The sequence below is a fragment of the Scardinius erythrophthalmus genome (assembly GCF_964197995.2).
Source record: "Scardinius erythrophthalmus genome assembly, chromosome: 15".
In the NCBI taxonomy this organism is placed as follows: Eukaryota; Metazoa; Chordata; class Actinopteri; order Cypriniformes; family Leuciscidae; genus Scardinius; species Scardinius erythrophthalmus.
The window spans coordinates 28,551,279-28,570,511 of NC_138235.1; the positions used below are offsets into that span (position 1 = coordinate 28,551,279).

The 19,233-nt window shown below is 39.2% G+C and overlaps 1 protein-coding gene across 2 annotated transcripts in view; it reads right to left on the reverse strand.

Moving 5' to 3' along the window:
* casz1 (castor zinc finger 1) overlaps window positions 1–19,233 on the reverse strand; it is a 180,774-nt gene that overhangs the window by 90,376 nt on the left and 71,165 nt on the right. The window contains exon 4 of one of the 2 annotated variants that reach the window (XM_081386277.1): window positions 5,559–5,633. The exons of the other annotated variant lie outside the window; for it this stretch is intronic. The gene's annotated coding sequence lies outside the window, so the exon portion shown is untranslated. The remainder of the gene's footprint in view (window positions 1–5,558; window positions 5,634–19,233) is intronic. 2 annotated transcript variants of the gene reach the window in all.

The window sequence follows — 19,233 nt, forward strand, 5'->3', positions numbered from 1 at the left end:
GCCTATCACACAAAGAAGTGGGTTAGGTTATAAACGATAAAACAATAGATATATACTGGTAATAAATGAGAGGTGAAAGTATTTTCATGTATGCGCTCGACTTCACAGATCCACTAGAAATCACCTTGAGACCTGTTGGATAAAAGTAATTGCAAAAATGGCTATATATTCCACTTCCTTAAGCTTTCTCTGGCTTTCAACTTTCATGTTTTGGGTTTAATATTTCAATTTCATCTGCACAGAGCAGTCGCAGCTTGAATATTAACAATAATAAAACTGCGCTGAAATTAAAAAGACAATCCCTTCTCTTCAAGAGGGAGGCAATGGCCTTTATTATTTAGATAGATGCTACACCGCTGCACAACACAAAGGATTCCCATCATTGCAGATAAATGGATAAAGTTAGATAGCAGTATTGAGCTGTACAACTATTGTGATAATCCATATTACCTTTTCAGTCTTCAGCACAGTCTATCAGGGAGAGACGGTGATAATTACATCTTAGCAACCGTCTGTTCTGATAAAAAAGGCACACAGTGGCACTGGAACGTCGCTCTATTGAGAGACACTGCACTGCCTAATTTCCCACCCAGAGCAGAGAAATTACATAAAGGGACAGGGCTGTAATCCACCACATCCGGGAAGAAGCAAACTTAAACCACACCTGTTTGTGCCAGGCCCAAATGCAACAGATGAATTTTTATGCACAATGATGCTCCCTGTCACTATCTGTTTGCATTCGTTATGCTTTTCTGCAATGCCCTGATTGACATAAGGATTTGTGAAGAGGCAAATTTCCAGGAATTTTTCTGTTCCAAAATCTAGCAAGCTGCATAGAGCAACATTATACGACATTGCAAGCGTGCTCTCGGCATGAAGGCTGTTTCAAAAGATAGGTAACAAAGTTTTTATTTTACCCCAAAATAAAAATTCTGTCATTCTGTCTCATCTACTACTTCAAAATATCTTCTGTTTTGTTCCATAGAAGATAGAAAGTCATAGGTTTGGAAGAACATGAAGGTGAGTTAATGATTACAGAATTTTCATTTTTGGGTGGAGTATTCCTTTAATTATGCTGGCTCATAATATACATATTCACCAAAATCTAAAGCAGCACTGAATGTACCCTTTGAAGAGACCCAGAATGCACTGTGAAAAGTAAAAAAAAAAAAAAAAAAAGCAGATAATAGGTCTCATTCATGAAACATTCGTAAATATACGAGTAAATATGTGAAAAAGAGACCTTCCCGAAAACTCTTCTCCTGATTCACAAATACTTCGTAAACGTCAGATGTGATAGTGAAATGTGCGTGTGTGTTAATGAATTCCAATCAGTCGTAAATGGGACGCGCGTGCACTCTCATTCTCAATTAACATAAATCCCGCACATTAAATCCAACTGACAACTATATATGGGCATCATATTATGACACCAAACGAAGGATTTCAACATGTCTTCTCAAAAGCGAATGAAAAAGAGAAATTTCTTAGATGCAGAAATTGAAGTTTTATTATCAGAAGTTCATTCAAAACGCCACATTTTATTTTCAAGCGTACATAGTGGCGTATCAGGTCCTAAAAAAAAGGGAGCTTGGCAGCATATTACAGATGCAGTTAATGGAGTTTCATCTGTTAATCGAACAGTCCCAGAAGTTAAAAGAAAATGGTTCGAAAATGTAACCCCATCAAATAAACCCGATTAAGGTGAATTAAAATGCAGCCTTATTAATGAGCAAAACGTTCGGATGTTAAACACACAATTTATGCGTGGCTGGGAGCAGGTGTAGATTTCTTTCGTACCAACTAACATTTGGAAAATACGAACATTTTAATGAATCCGAAAATTTACGCCAAAACCACTTTACACACGATTTACACACAATTCGTTCTGCTCGTGTTTCATGAGTGAGACCCAATGTGAGAAAAATGCTGATTAATAATATTATTAATTCAATATAATAAAAAAATTATTAATGTTCACATGTAAAAATTTACAATAGTAGAAAATAAGACAAAAATATCTTTAATTTATTTTTAATAAAGAATTTTGTTAGCTTTAACTGGCAATGGCAGGTGAATCAAGAAAATGTACTGGTGAATAATTATTTGATAATTATTCAATAACTAATTACAATTAATAAATAAATTAAATGTATAAATGCATCTAGGCTATAGAATTATGTACAACATTTGGTTACACTTTATTTTAAGGTGTCATTGTTACAGTGTAATTATACATTTAAGTATAGAGTAATATTAAGCAACTACATGTACTTACTATAAGGTTAGGGTAGGATTAGGATTTGGTTGAGGGTTAGTTGTATGCAATTATGCGTAATTTACAGTTATTACTATGGTAAGTACATGTAACATGTGTAACAAGGAGACTGTAAAATAAAGTGTTACCCAACATTTATATTTATTTAATCCTAGTATGTTTTTTTTGGCTTAATTAAAAAAAGATTCAGTCTTCTATTTCGATTAAAGCCATGTATTAAAGCAAGTTACCAGACTAATGATAAGTTACTTATGGTATTTAATCACCAAATCCTATTTTGCATTTGGCGTGTGTTAACTTTGAACTGAACTACGTAGCATGAGAGGTAACCAAGGCCTTCCGCCGACATGCTAAGAAATTTCGCTTTATATAAGCGCAACTGCTGTAATTTGACCTACATCACATTTCCCTGTCGCACCATTTTGGGGGCCAGTGGACGTTCCAATGAGACAAAAAGCTCAATAGGCTTTGAAGTTTCAGGACTTATGAAAGGCAAGAGACCACAGTCTCAAAAGATGTGGCGGCCCGGAGGCCCCGGTTAAAAAGAAAAACAATTACTTTGAGCGCGAGGGGAACGCAATGCTCCTGTCTTGGCTTCCTGCGGCCTAAGTGGCGGCCGGGTGTTGAGGGGGGTCGAGGGGGCGATTTGAGGAGGTGGCGGATTTGATGGATGGGCTAGAGGGAAAGTCTATTCACATGGAGATGTTACATCATAAATATTTACACAGGGCTGCCGTTTCCATGTAGCCTCTTCTTGTTTTGACACACTGGAAAAAATTCAAAGGCCAAAAAAATTGAGAGGAAAATGAGAAAAAGTAAATAGGGGACGGCATACAAAAGAGGTGATGGCTTTTTGTTATCACAGTTTGGACTGATATACCAAAGGAACAAAAGTAAGTGTGACAATTCAACTTGCTAACTCAGCAGAAACATGCTCTCTTTAGACATATAAAAGAGGTTTTAATATATCAATGTCTGTAATTACTTAAATAAGAGAGAATGGTCTCCGCAAACTGTCTTTGCGCTACATTTGACCCAAGTGATCTCTGAAAACAGCCCAGTTCGGCGTCTAGCGAGAGGGAGCCTGCTTTTTGTTGTTTTAAAAACAGCTCATCCAATTCTTCACAGCAAGCGCAATTAAAAGCCTTCCAACTCCCTGCAGAAGGCCTGAACCAACAAAAACAAATTTGGCAGTTTAATTTTCTTCCCACTGTTTGAGAGGGAATCCATTCTGGGAGGCTTCTGCGCTGCAACCGCCTGGTCTCTGGGAGCTTTTCGGGAAGGGAAAAGGCATGCAAGGCCCCATGTTGGAGCCAGTTTGGCTGATTAGCCGAATTAAATATATCAAAACCCAATTAAGCTAACTATACTCCAGCCATTCAGTTTGCAATGAGGAGAGAATTGGGTCATGATGCTGGGGCTGCCTGGCTTGGCACACTGTCCTAGGTCTGAACGCGAAGAGGGACTCCTAAAGCATCTGGCTTATTAGGCCGAGACGCAGAAAAACATCGCTTTAACTTAAGCAGGCCTGGGTATGACAGTATATACCATGCAAAGGAAGTAATGCGTCAATCGATAGAGGTTTTCATTGACTGTTTAAATCTACGGCGCAAAATGATGCAGGAGTTTCCAGTGTAGGCAGCTTGTTGATTATAACAAAAATTTAATGTTGACTCACTAGTATAACTAGTATATCGCTTCAAACATGGCTTTAATGCATTACTGTTTAAAGTGTTTCATTGTAATTGTTGCATATATGAACCTCTTTTTTAACAGAAGATTTAAAAAAAAAATATTTGTATAACCAATATAACTAAAAATAATTGTATAACTTGGTTTGCGTCCATCAACAACTTAAAACAAATCTAATTATGGTTATGTGATACATAAAACACTTTGTGGTTTAATTTTATTTTATTTTCATTTATTAAATTGTTAAATAATAAAAATTGCGATATACACCTTTACTGTGTTTCTTACCGCCCACCCCTACCCGACAGCAAAGCCAAAACACTGTTATCTAAGGAGAAAAATGAGATTTAAAAAGGCTCTGAAGAACAAAGATGTCTGAATCGGAGAGCATCTCATCCACATATCGCCTGACACAAAGAGCATGATCTGTGTTGTTCTCTCTCCATTCCCTGCCCAGCCATGCATGACTGCCGGTGGCTGCAGAGACATTGTTTAGACATAGTTTGCCCGTGATTTATGCTGCAAGTGTGTATTTCGCCCTGCACTGAAAGACACTGGCAGGACAAAGGGGTGTTGGTTTCTCTGAGCAGCGTATCATGGTCAGGCCAGAACCCCCTGGACATGACGATGACCCCGAGACTGACACAAGACAACGCACAACATCACTCCTCTCCGCTGAGATTGCTGCTGACTCAGGAGCCACGGGCAAAGCCATGGAAAACAGTGTCATTCATGCAGGGGAGCAAATTCTTATGCTCTTAACTTTGTCCGTAAACTTCCATGAGCTGTATTAATCATGCGTGGCATCTTATGTTTATTGAGATGGCAGCTGTCAAGCAGTAAATATGATGATAATGGAAAACCGCATGCTAAGCTGCATTCACATTTAACAAACACTGCAAATTTGGAGTAAGTTAGTTAGATAAAGTACAGCATCGCCTTGAAACCCAAAGAAGAAAAATAAACATTTTGCCATCATCTAATCATTAGCTGTATGACTTCCTTTATTCTGTCAAATAAAAAGGAGCCGTGTAGAGGAATGCACTGGCTGTGGATGTGAATGGGGAGCTTTCAAGTTTCCAAAGGATGCAAAGTACAATATAAATATAGCTGAATAAACATATTAGTGAATATTATATTATTCATACACTACATTTATTATTATTATTATTAGTGATAATCTTTCTTTCCAGTGATTTTATAACCTCTGAAACTGGATCACTGAAACATCAGTTTGAAAGGACAAAAATAAATCAAGTATAATAATAGTGGTCCATAGAACTCTGTACACTATATTCCAAAATGTATATATATCAATGTTGTCAAAAATATCGATATTATACATATCAATACTGTAATAGTATCTGAAACGGTTCCAATACTCCTTTTCAGCAGTAACGTTTATGTGACAGAATGCATAAAATGTTTTAATTTTTGCCTAAAATATCCCTTTTAACCTGTAGAAAAAAACAACTGCTCCTATAAATCCTAGTATAAATATAAACATGGAAATCATCTGTATGTGTTAAAAATGGCGTGTTTTTTGTTAACACGTTTAAACATGAACCTTCATGCATGCTTCCCTTACCCCTCTCTCTCTCTCTCTCTCTCTCTTTCTCTCTCTCTGATGGAAAAAGTCACTCCCCACACAGGCTTACTTCATCTGCAAGACAGAGAGAAAAAAACACTTTAGAGTAAACAGAATCCAAACATCTATTTATCAGGCATTACATTAATACCCCCATATCCACACTGAGCGTATATTGGCTGAGTTGTCTAAATGTGAAGATATGTTGTCCCCCTTAGCATTCTGGGTGTAGAAACTCAGTGCTGACTGAACAAAGGGCTCTCAAACGGCCCCCGTCGTGACCCTTTGCGTACACACAGAATGCTACTGTATGGTGTCGCAGTTGGTGGGGACTGACAGGTGACAGAAACCCACTAGAAACCCCCATTACATTACTCATCTCAGCCCAGGAGAGCAGGTGTGCCATCAGTTAGCCAGTTTTTCACAAATATTCGAACGCGGCTTGCCGATGATAATTTACTTAGAATCAGTAATCCTAAAATCTGATTGAGGGAGGATTTTATTAGCCACTATGACCTTGGCCGGCGTGCATTAACCAAGGCCAGCACAACACTCATATTACAGTGGGCAGTAAAGCCAAGCCAACTGTGACCACTTGCTTCTGATTTCTCTGTAAGCAAACATCCATGATGAGATGTCTGGTGATATATGTGGTTTGAACAGCAGAGCCTAACTGAGCATGGATGAGAAAGAGATAAGCATTGTTTAACGCCATGAGATGAGCACACAGCAGAGTAATTCTTAGTTATTCCAACTTCAGACAATGAAGTGTAATGAATTTGAACTGTGTAACATAACTGTATCACTTTAATGTTTGTTTAAAAGTGATGTGTCATTTTTGTGCCACTAGCGACACCAATTGGAACTGTTAAATTAGCTTTAATTAAATAATTATTGTCTCAAACAGGCTTCCGAAACACTTTCCCTGTCTGCCATTGGTCAAACATACCGATAGCTCTGCCTCAAACTCACGTGATTGGTTGAACCAGTGTTGCCATGTTGGCTGGTTGGGATGCTCAACCAAACAAAGCAATGTTTTTATAGCTTGAGTAAACTTGTTGTTGTTGTTGCAGAAATCAACCTATTTATAGTTGTCTCCGCATATTACAAAAGGGTACGATAAAGTATTTTAATACTGAAACAAGCCTAATCTGTTAATCTGGCATTTTTTTACGTGAAACATCAATTTAATACAGTATATTGAGCTTTTTCGTCACATAGTGTTTTTGTCCATCTGTATGCTAGTGTACTCCAAAAAATTGACAAAATTAACCTTTACCAAATATACAAAATTAAAATTTACAGTCTTTCTCTTTCGAGAAAACAGACCCAAAATAGAACCCAATCCTGCACCTAACAGATTTACGTCCAATCAAATGCTTTTAAATAAGAAAACTCCGCCCCCGAATACCATCTGCAACCAACTAATAAGTAGCATATCGTGATTTGTTGTTGAGTGACGTAACTATTGGAATGACATTGATAAGTCCCGCCCAAACTTCCTGTTTCAATATGGATATGTTAACGTGCAATCAAGCAATGTCATGGGGTCTTTAAGCCCAGCCAACAATTCAGCTATCATGGGACGAAAAAGTTAATATACACACACATAGAAAAACAAACACCCAAATTAGAGACTGTGGCAACTGGTAAAGTTTTCTAACCTTGAGAGCATGAGCAACCGAAAAAGTAATAATAATTCTAACCTGATCTTCCTACTTATTTTATATCTCCCCTCAGCAACCTAACTTCTACTCGGCAACAGTGCAGTTATTAATTCATGAAGCACTAATTAGTTCTTTGTTTAATTTTGTGTTAAACAGACTGACCGGAATGATAACGACTCGCGCTGTAGCGCTCTGGTCCCACGCCGCCCCTGTTTGCTACAACAAGGGAGCATCGTGCGACTAGCATGATGAACCCAATTCCCTTCTAAGTTGCACTTCATTAAGTCAAAATGTGACAAGGAGCTTAGAGGAGGAACTGGCAGATCTGATCGTACATAACAATGCAGGCCCGTAAGTTTGGGATGAGGGGGAGCCGTGCATTCCAGCATCCATGTTGCTAATTTTCTATTTTTAACCCGTAGGGGCTGTCTTTCATTTTCCTTTAATTGTTTTTGTTGGGAGCTGCAGTGTCCTCTCTTTAAATTGCCGCTCCTATCAACTCCCCAGATCAAACCCCTGTGCAACATCTCCGCCGCAGAGTAAACAACAGGCTTGCCCTTTTGCATGAAGTGGCGCGGGCGGAATGTGCCGGTAAATAGGTGACTTTAATAACACGTTTAAAGCGGCGCACACGCCAGCTCACGTCATACGTATGCCAATGACAGGGTGGACGTTATAATAGACAGAAAAGAAAACTTTCCATTTCTCTCAAGAAACCTGCTGAGAAGGAAACAGAACAAAAGCCGGCCTGAAAAGGCAAGGAATGTGACTGTTTTTCAACCTCCCCATATTTCACATTTTTCACCAACGCGATGAGAGCACAAACATAATAGAAAGGCTAATCAAGTGCATGTTTGAGATTTATGATGATCTGTTGATATGCTTGCCAAGTTTTGTTTTTCTTTCTCACACACGAAAAGTGTGGTATTCCTCATTCTTGCAAATATACAGTAAGAGACACACCTATATCGCATTAGGGTGCAGTTATGTAATATTTGATATAATACATGTTTGATCCTATCATTCTCTCCAATTCCGCACACAAATATTGGACACTTTTCACTACTTAACTAAATAAGTTCATTTATATAAAAAAAATTCTCACCTTGTCCGCAATTTTAAATGTTTTTTTTTCCCCACAGAGCTCATTACAGTGCATTCTGAGATTGCCTTTTCTTCAAATGATACATGATGCTGCCTTAATATTTGGCTAAAACAAGGCACCATAATTAAGTTACCTACCCTTTGCAACCTCTCACAATGCCGCCTCCGTAGGCAGCTCGCTAGGTTTTGAAACAGAGCATAGATGAGATATTTACCCTCTCAAGGGTCTCCCCATTGGTTAAAGATACGATAAAAAAAAACAGACTTGTAATTACACTGTATAATAGGCAAGATTGGCATTTTCAAAATCATTTTCATGTGGATGGAAATGACATTGCTCTGACTATTCTGTATTCACTGGTGCAGATAAATAAACAAGGCATGAAGAAAGAGAGAGAGCGAGCAAGGGAGAGAGAGAGAGGGGAAAAAAACATGAAGAAAGAACGCAGAGTACAATGGCAAGCAGGTCAGTAATTAGAAAGTCTGTTTGCACAGTAATAATTTTAATATATTCATCAGGAAACAGGGCATGCTTCGCATGATAAAACGCCATCAAGGAAGATATCCCAGCACCCCCTTAACCTTTACTGAAGACTGACAGCAGATTGCCGAGGATCTCAAAGACAAACTAGCTCGACACATTCGACTAGGCATCGTTCGGCGGGGAAATTATGCAGCGGACAGTTGACATGAAAACATGACATTTAGATGCTACCTTTCGGTCGTCGTCACAGTTATCCGGCGTGGGTTAGTCTTATTAGTTAAGTAACTCAATCAAGAGAGCAGTGTACTTTTTAACAAACCCGCACAAGAGGCGCGACACCTGTTAAACCAACAGAAAGAGATGAGCGCCGCACTTCTCTCAGCACTAGAAACACAAAAACGGTCATGTACATGACATGAAGAGCTGAAGGGAAGCAGTAACCTTGTTTGTTATTTGCCTGGTGATGATTCTATGGAAATTATTGCAAATTGTTTTAAAGTAGCCCTGACACGAACACACAAAAAAACTTGACCTTATTAAGTCATTTCACAAACAGAAAAGCTTTGAAAGGTGAAAGCAGTCTGGCAATAAGAGCGTGCTCAGGTCAAATCAGGCACGAAATATACTTCCAAGCACAAACCAGGAGAGCAAGTTCTATTTATGTGCTTCTCACACCTTAAAGAAAACATTCATTAAAGGTTTTTTTTTTCTTCCATAGAACTTGATTTTCTTTAAACCCCTAGAGCCTGTGTGCATGACAAAACTCTTACATGACAGCTTCCTATCCTGAAAGCGAAGTTAGCTGCTCCCAGCAAATCCACAGAGGACCTGTAGGTTTAATAATTAAAAACAGGAACAGACACATTCAAAGTAGCATACAAAACAGCTTGAGATAACAATCCTGTGTCCTCTTAGTTAGGATTTACGGCCGATCCATTGTTTCCATTTCCTGGCTGTGTTTGTAACTTATAAAATTAGAAACTCGGTAACCCTTTCTGGTGGACGCAGGCTCGGCCCAAATAAAAGCTAATCGCTAATTACATGATTCAGATGACATACTTTGGGAGCCATTAAAGCGAGCAGCCTTTCCTCCCTGGCTCAGACCTTTTCATTCTTTACGTACTCCCCTCTGAGTCTCTATTCAACGGCTGTGGCACAATGAAAAATCGAACATTTACTTAATAGCGCTGCTTATGCGGAGCTGACAGAGGCGAGAAGGCCCCCCTTTTTGCTGTCACTCCTCGGCGCTATTCTCCACTGCCTGCTGGAGAGGAGGACACTGGGCCGAGGGGCAGCTACCTCTGCACCCCACCCTGCCCTCCTGCCCTAATTTTTGTCGTCCATCTCTTTGAAATCCGGCGCTCACGTGGGAGCAAAGAATGGTGAGCGATGTGCAACAAGTGCCGGCACCATGGAAACCACTATTTTCCCCGCAAAATATTCCTTTCTGGGCCTTTTGAGGAGCTGTCACTGAGCAAAGCGAGCATCACACGACCCCGGGCCCGGCCGTGACAAAGCCTATTTTCTGCCTCGTACTTGATTGATTAAAGAACTTTTTAGCAAAACCATGTAACGAGACAAAAAAGTGACACATGGAAGAAAGGGCCGGGGGTGAGCTTCTATCACACTGTTTCCCCGGTAATATGAAAAAAAGAGAAGGGGGTCGGGAGGGGGAGTCGAGGTCAGCGAGAGCATGAAAACCGACCACAATTGCGATTAAGACGATCAGGAGATCCCAAAGAGGTTTGGGAAGTGAGCTCATCTCGCAGCTGACATGAAATCATAACTGACCCCGTTAATTTTCTAAAAACATGCTCCTGGACTTTATTGATCATAATTTATTACATTGCATTATTTTCAGAAAAATAGAATCTGGGAGTTTGGTAAAAATAAATAAATATATATATATAATATACTTTTTATATAATCATTTATATCAAATAACTTAAATATAATTTTAATATCAATATTTAATATAATGCATTTGTAAAATAAATAAATAATTTAATTAAATAATTTAAGCAGAAATTGCAGCCCAGTCAAAAGATGTTTTTCGAAGCAGATGGTGAAGTTCATGCATATACCAGCAGGGGCTGACGGACTCAAATCCCTTGCCCTCCAACCACACGCAATTAATAGATAAAATAGTTTCACTAAGAAATACGTGAGTGGGAAAAGGGGTTCCGAACTGCATTCCATGTTGACTTAATGCGCTTCTTAATCTCACCGAGAGCAATTTGTTATACTTACGCCCTGAGAGTTCATACATCATCCCGTTACTGAACTTTTTTCATTTCCATCGAGAACCTCGCTGGCACATTTGATTAGCCATGTTACCATAACTACCCACCTTCACTCTGATTCATAATCTCTGCGTTACCGCTATCAATGCCAGCACATAATCCCCACTAATTCCCAGTGATGGTCAGAGAAATGCTTTTTGCATTAACTTTCATCTACACATCTGTATAACCTGCTTGTTTGAGGCGAGAAAAGCGAGAGATCAATATGCTACATGGAGAACATTTCATGTATCTTGTTGGCCTAAGTGACAGGCCATTTAATATGAAGTGAGGCGGATCCAGCAGCCCAGGTCTGAGTCGGGCTGCAACATTTATTCATCTCCAGAAACAAGTCAATACAACCAGTTCATCAGCACCCAATGGCTTTCATCCGCTCACACATTTATTTTGTGGATCATTACGATATGAAAAACAACAAAAGGTGGGGGGGGGGAATAAAAATGTTTACCTTGAAAACATTGGATAGTAAATGGTCTTTATTAGCTGGTATGGAACAGATTTGCACATGTAATGTTTCATCCTAGCTGCCTTTATTCGGATGAAAAAGGGGATATTTACCAAGCGTGTGGGAGGGGGTATGCTTTGGCATCATGAGTCTTGGCAGGAGAAAATTAGTATTCCAGATCTGGCCAATCTGGGCTCAAAAAAGAGCCTTAGCAAATCCCCACGGTGGAGGTGTCAGGCGCAAAATGACAAAAATCTGCTCCTTGACAGGGAGTCATTTATATTTTAGCTCCGTTCCATTATCTTAACGAATCCATCATCAGCCAATGCAATATTAACAGCAGAAAATCAACTCATTAGATCCAGGGGGATTTAATCAAGATTGCAATCATGTATGCGGTTCCTGGAGAGTTTGATTTTTTTTTTGGTCCTTTCCACATAATTGGCGCATCTCAGATCTTAATAAATTATTCTCTGTCTCAGACTGATGCCATTTTTTTTCACTCCCTCTCACGCCAGGCTCACTCCGACTCTGACTATAATATTTACAATAAACATTATTATGTCATGGGCACACTGTTTAAATGGCCTTTAGCGAACTCTGAGAGGTAATTGGCTTTTCCATTTCTCTCTCGTTTTCTTCTTAATTGCCAGATGATATTGCTAACTGTCTCACAAGGAAAGAGGATAAGCGTTTTGGTGGGGCTGTGCTCTTTTGCCTTTGAAAGTCTTCCGCTTAAGATAGTGAGCAACTCTTTGAATTGTTAATAAATACAAACATCAGAATGTCAGGTCACAGTTTAAAGCACCAGAACAGCGTTTTTCAGTGGTTTAAAGGTGGACTGAGTATTTCGTATTTTTATCTATGTTTTGATGGCTGATTCAACAGGACTCTTGGACTTGATACTGACAACAATCGGATCCATTTTAGAAATACCCTATTCATACATGTATTTGTCACCCATAAAATAATTTATCCAACAAATATGTCAGATAATAGAAAAGGTTATCGAGATAAAGTGAGAAGTATCAAAGTCTCACTCTGAATCTTGGCAATGTCCCTGGGAAGCTGTTTTCTAGTCATGACCGTACAAAACCTATTTACAGGAACATATCAAATCAACAATGACATACATTTCTCTTCTTTAGCTTAAATCATATTAAAAAGTGCATTTTTTCAAGCTAATGCGGTTGCACAGGCATGAGTAAATGTTATTAGCTAATAGCTCAATCCAAAAGGCAATTGGTTCTTTTAACTACTGTTTAAGTCATTGCGATGTCTCTCATATAAGTTAAAAAACATGCAACTGTAAGATAAAGTTTAAAGAAAACAAACATTATGTGATCAAAAACCACAAATGCAAACTGTGAGATACAAAGTTGCAATTAAAGAGTCTCAATTATGACACATAAAGTCATAAAATAGTCACAAAAGCTAAAAGCTACGTGTGTGTGTGTGTATATAAAGTACAATTCACCTCCATGGTTATATGAGACAGGACACCATACAATAATATATTATTTGAACTATCATTTCAAATAATAAATTATCAAAACAAACAGTTTAGTCAAACTCAAGTTAAAAAGGAGTCCTGTAACGTGCCCCGGCCTGGCCTGTTGCCACGGCTACTCATAGCCAACAGACACAAATATGGAAGCGTTCACATAAAAACAGTCAGAGGAAGGAAAGGAAATACATGCATCATTCAACAAGAATATCAAACAAAGTTCATCCAGAACACTTCACCGAAACCTCCATTCTACACATGGTACATATTCCAAAAAGTTGATTCATAATTAATTTATACAGTCAAAAATCATCTATTCCCCACAATCCTCTCTACACTCCCCGCCAGCAGCGCTCTCCTGTCTGGATTAACACATAACATGTCCTACAAGATCCAAAAGTATAAAAACTGGGGAAGAGCCTTTTAATCTGCCTATGGAACAAAGCCTTTTTGTACAAGCCTTACCCTGACCTTGTCACTAGCAGTTAAACTCACTGTCTATTCTGCAATATAAAGCCCTGGTCATCTCACTGTGTCTCTCTCCACGCCCCCTGCCTGTAGAGAGCAGCACAGAAAGCCTGGCTAATCCCTGTGTCACTCCGAGATGGTCAGCGCTAAATCCTTCTCCTCAGTAAACCAATCTCTGTGTTTTTTATCTAGATTTATTAGATTATAAGCCCTTCCTGGCTCTGCCTGAGTCAGTGCGACACATACTTATCCTAATCGGAATAGACAAGTATTAGCCCAGTTCAAGGGGAGCTAAACTGTGACGGCGCTCAGATCGCTATGAAAAGAGCCAATAACACCTCAAGTCCTTGCATCTTTTTTACACATCTATTTTTAATCAAAGCATATAAATCAAAAATACTGTACCTTTTTAATTGATAAATAATAAAAAATAAAGACATTATGCTACTTAATGTGTTAATTCTCTCTATCTGGCTCCATAATCATATCAGATGTGCGTCTTGTTAATCAATTAGATAGTGCATCAATGCTGCTGACTGTTATTTGTTTATAAGGCCTTATTTGTTTAAATAAATTTGCAAAATCCCAGGCTCCAATAAGCAGAGTTGCCCTATAACGTAATCAGGGTTAAATGCCTCCCTGCTGGCCAGAGTTAAAAATAAAGTCTAATTCTAAGATACTTTTTCAGGCTGTTTAGTTGTTTGCATGTCTGCACATACAGCAAGATGCAGAAAAGACTCGAAAGAGAGGAAAATGCCACTTTCACTTATCTAAATTGAGCCTTTTAGGGTGCATATAATCTCATCTTGCCAAATATTGTGATAAACTAAGCAAATATTTTCAGAGCCTGCATTAGTTAATATGAGCTGGCAGTGAGTAAGCTGGCATCATATGACTTATGGTCCATATGACTAATGAGGACAGGCCTGACTCTGGATCCAGAGGTGTCTCTCTCTCTGCAGATGTTGCTGCCAGTGATATCAGGGCCAAAAGTGTGGGTGCCACTGCAGGATATCCTGAAATACTACTGAAATCAATTAAAATCTCCACACTCATGTGTAGTTACACTACTGTTTGAGTCTCTTTCTTTAAAAAAAAATATATTTTAAAAGGTGTTTTCCGGGGCTTAAACTAAAAACTAAAAACTAAAACACAAAAATATAATACTAAAAGGTAAAAGTCACATGATTTGGAAGTCCAGTCTTGGAAAATAAATTTCTATAAAAATGTATTGAAAAAAAAAAAAATATATATATATATATATAGTATACTTCTTATATAGTGACTTACTGGCTCATGCAAACCAGCTAAACTTCGACCCTTTGCTACATACTGCATAAACAGTAAGAGTGATACAATATTCTATAAATAGAGTTCCCAGTGCCCCTGTCCGAGAGCGTTTGTCTGTGAGTGAACGTAAGAGAAAGAAAAGATACATATGAATTGTGCACTTCAGCACATGGAAGCAAATCTGTGTGCGAGAACAGCAAACAGCATCCAACACACACGGCAGCCTGACCGCGTGTAGCCGCTGGCTGACAGGAAGAGGTGAGGGAGATCTGACAGCAGTGTCTGCTCCCTGTACATGTTAGCTTGACCCTGAAAGCGAGATCCTACTCTTGGGTCTTCCCCTCCAGGCAGGAAAGGGACCCTACATATCACTTCCTATTCCCCATCACTGCTTAAACCAGTTCAGATCATCCTTGCTTAAAAAAAAAAACCTAAAAAACAAACAAACAGTGAAGCAAAGTTAAAAGGCTCAGGAAAGAATGAGGCGGGAACCGGAAAAACTTAAAACTTTACGTTCAACGTAAAACGTAACATAAAGAACAAAGCAAAAGTAAAGCAGCAGCCCCTCATGGACGAATGCCGCAAAACAACAACAATAAGTCCAGGCCTGGTGCTCTGTTGTCCTTTTATCCTTCCGGAGCTCCTCCGTGGAACTCGAGACCGGTGCGGCTCCATTCCCACGGCTCTCGGCCCAGCTCTGAATGCAACAAACAGCTTAAACCAGCCAAATATCCCAGCTTTGTCAGGTGGATCTAGTTTGCTGGTTTTAGAAAAGTTTTGAGGGTATGCCATTTGGAACATCAGCTAGACCAACTCAGACCAGAAAACCATCTTAGATGTGCACCTTTCATCCATTTCACCTTTCACCATGTTCATCTCCCAGGGTATTTTTGGTAATGTTCACACAGTCAGTGTTTGGGATTGACAACTGTATTTACTAACAGGTGTGACCCAAAAATGGTCCTGTTCATACAACAGAAAGAATAACAAAATCAAACTCCCTTTCTAAGTAAACTAAACTATAACCAAAGTAAATATCAAAGATATTTCAATAACCCTGTAAAGTGACACAACCTTATTTAATGAACTACCCAGAATGAGACACAAGTTCATCCATCAAAACTGATGAATCGCTGTCGGAAAGACAGTGACTATTGACGTTAATATTTATTTATTGAATTTTTAGAATTGTTTCAATATAGTTACTGACACTGATGAAGGCAAAGAGCCGAAAGGGCAGACCTCTTTTGCAACTATATGTTTTTTTTAACAATAGCCTACTATATTTTCAATGTAGTTATGGCCATTTGATGGATTGCATTTACGCAACCTCTAAAACTATTGTGAAAAGTCATTAAAAAGTCTGGATAAATACAATTATTAATTCTTAAAATCATCTCATCCTTTGTCGACAAATTTTTTTTTCTTTCCCCCCAAATATTTATTCCTTGAAAGTACTAAATGAATTGTCAATGGAACTGTTAAGAGACCGGAATTGTAAAATTCTTTATAATTCCAATCCCAAATTCCTAATTTCAGGAAGTTTTTGAGTTATAGAATCCAGTTGTCACTCTTGTTCATAACTGAACTGAGTGTGAACAGAAGCATATATTAGAACTCCAAACAGTGCACTGTATGTGTGAACAGCCATAAAGAACCAAACCTTCTGTTTACAATGATTCCTGCTTCACAAACACATAGGCCTTAGGAAGGGTGTCTACTCAACACCTACTGAATGTGCCTGGCATAGACTATTTATTTCCAAAGCACAACCTCGTCAGCTTTGTGAGAAAATCCATGTCTGTCCCGTCTGCACTTTTGTCTCTTATATGTAAGTGGGAGATATTTCAACCGGCTATCGGTTTACCTTATACGTGCTGGTATATACAGGAAAGGTGCCCATGTAGGGTCAGTGGCTCTTCTCCGAACGTCCCTCTGAATCAACACTGCCTGTCTATGGCCATTTGTTTCCCTCTGTACCCTCTCTTTCTCTCTCTCTGGATGGAAAATATTGCATGCTCTTCAGAGAGGAATGTAGTGCTGAGTTGCATGTCTGAGGAGGCTTGATAAAATGCCCACAAGTAACACAACCCTCGGTGGCACTTTGAGAATCAGCAGCGGTTGACGTTGGTGAGAGATTTGGCTGAGCTTACGCATATTTTCAGAGCACAGCCATATCTACTGACAACAAAAATCAATCCGGTAGCAGAAAGCCATCAGTTTAGTTGACCGTGGAAAGGTTGAGCACCAAAACATCAACAAAAAAGCTTTAAACACTTATTGCCTCGCCTTGTCTTGCCAGAGACAGTAAGGGAGAGAAATTCATTAATATATTGCCTACATAGAAAAAAGCTGCAAAGGGGATTTCCAAGATGGCCACCGCATACCTCACATTAAAGGGGCTATTGTTTCTCATAGCCAGATATTTAGTGGTCCTAAATAAACTCTTCAAGTCAAGATTTCAAATTCAAACCAAGAACTATTTATTAGGGAGGAAGGGTTAATGGGTTAATTATAAGGGTTCATTTTTAAGGGTTATAAGGGTTCATTTTTTTTACAGTTGGGCGTGGTCATCTGAAATGGACTATCCCAAAATAGTACAATGGCATGGGTAAAAAAAAAAAAAAAAAAAAAAATTGTATAAGACATTTATTTCAAAAATATTTCGTAAAACTTTACTGACCCCCTACATATAAACATTAGTGTATCTTATTCATAGTTAACTTTTTAGTGCCTCAAAATAAAACTTTATTTTTCAAAGTTTTGATGCCACTAATCTGGCCTACAGTACATCAGCAAAGTACACCTGGAAGTCGGATAAAGACAACCAATCAGATTGGAACCAGTGATTTTCAGTGTGCTTTTTGTGTGCAATATGCATCAGAGAGTCAGTGAAGGGATTGTGGGTGGATGGTTTTTCCACTGAAGTGTTCCTCGCATAAACAACGACTGAAATCAACACAGTCCGCCAGAATGAAACATCGAGAGGCGACTTCTGAGGAAAATGGGTGCGTTATCATCTCCAGCGAGCGAATGGGGAGGCAAACAGCTGTTTAAATGTGAGGGAGACAGGAGGAGGTTAAAAGGAGTCAATGGAGGCTAAAAAGACAGCAGGTCTAGCGATGACAAAAAGTGTGGCCAGGGACTGCAGATCAGGACTTCTGGAAACCACATCAAACAGGCCATGGAGAACAGCCAAGACGAACACACACCAACTGTTGCAGAGCGAGAGAGAATCAGGGAGGAAAAAAAATGACGGGAGAAGGAGGAAACGGAGAGGTGGCAGGCAGTAGTTAAGGGAAACACAAACGACCGATGCTTCACTGGTCCAATAAATCTGGCACACCGATCAATCGTTCAGAAGCCATACACTCCAGCCTATCAGAGGCCGGCCACTCGCTCAGATGAGCACCTGACTAATACCCGCTACAATGTCACTTCTATATTTGTATCCCACTAATCTGCTCCCCGGGCTCCAATCTTTTCCACTTTCTTGCAAATTTATCACTAGACTGAAAGGCCGGTGCCAGATCCTAAGTGCCTCACCCCTTTAAATTAAACTGTGGCATTTCAGATAAAGCCCCTAAATTCCTTATCTCAGCGCTCTGAAGAGTCTGTAAAGGCAGAGTGTCACTTTTCCTAAAACAGAAGCTGTGACGCACCCAGCGCTCCTGCCTCCCTTTCCACCATTTAGGAGAGCAAATCTTGACAAAAATAGAACAAAATTCAAGTAAGTTGCATTACGAAACAGACAGCTATCTCTCCACAAGTGCGGCCATGAGAGCCCCTGTCTGTGTGCCAGCAAAATACCAAACACACTGAATAAATGACTTTGGGGTCTATAAATGACTTTGGGAATGACTTTTTGAGCAACATTGCTTACATTTTTGAGATGTTATCCGAAAGTCTAGAGGAGTTACAACAGGAGATTACAGCAGGATACAAATCTGTGAAATCTGCCTAATAGAAACCACTGAGATATTAAATATATCGTTTGTGGTGTTTATTTCATATGGGTTTAAAGGACTTTAAAGCTAAAGTTGAACTTTTCTCTCTCAAACTAAAGTCTTCTAAAACAGCTTCTGTTTTCAGTCCATCTCATGTCCAGGCTTTAGCACACAGTGTATCAGCCGTAAGCAGACTCTGTTACTCTGTTCTTGCTACAGGTCCACAGTAACACCAGCGTGTCAATATATTTCTCATTAACATGCTTTCTGCTGGAGATGCATTACCTAATATGGGACCCAAAGCATTTTAAGATCTTTTGACTATGTGTGATAATGTGCTCTCTTTGACTCTGTCTTTTTTCCCCCTCTTTCTTTCGGCCCTCCCACAGATCCCAGTATATTTTCCGGCAACAAAGCAGCACATAGTGTTAAAATGCTGATATTGAACCCAGTAGTGAAC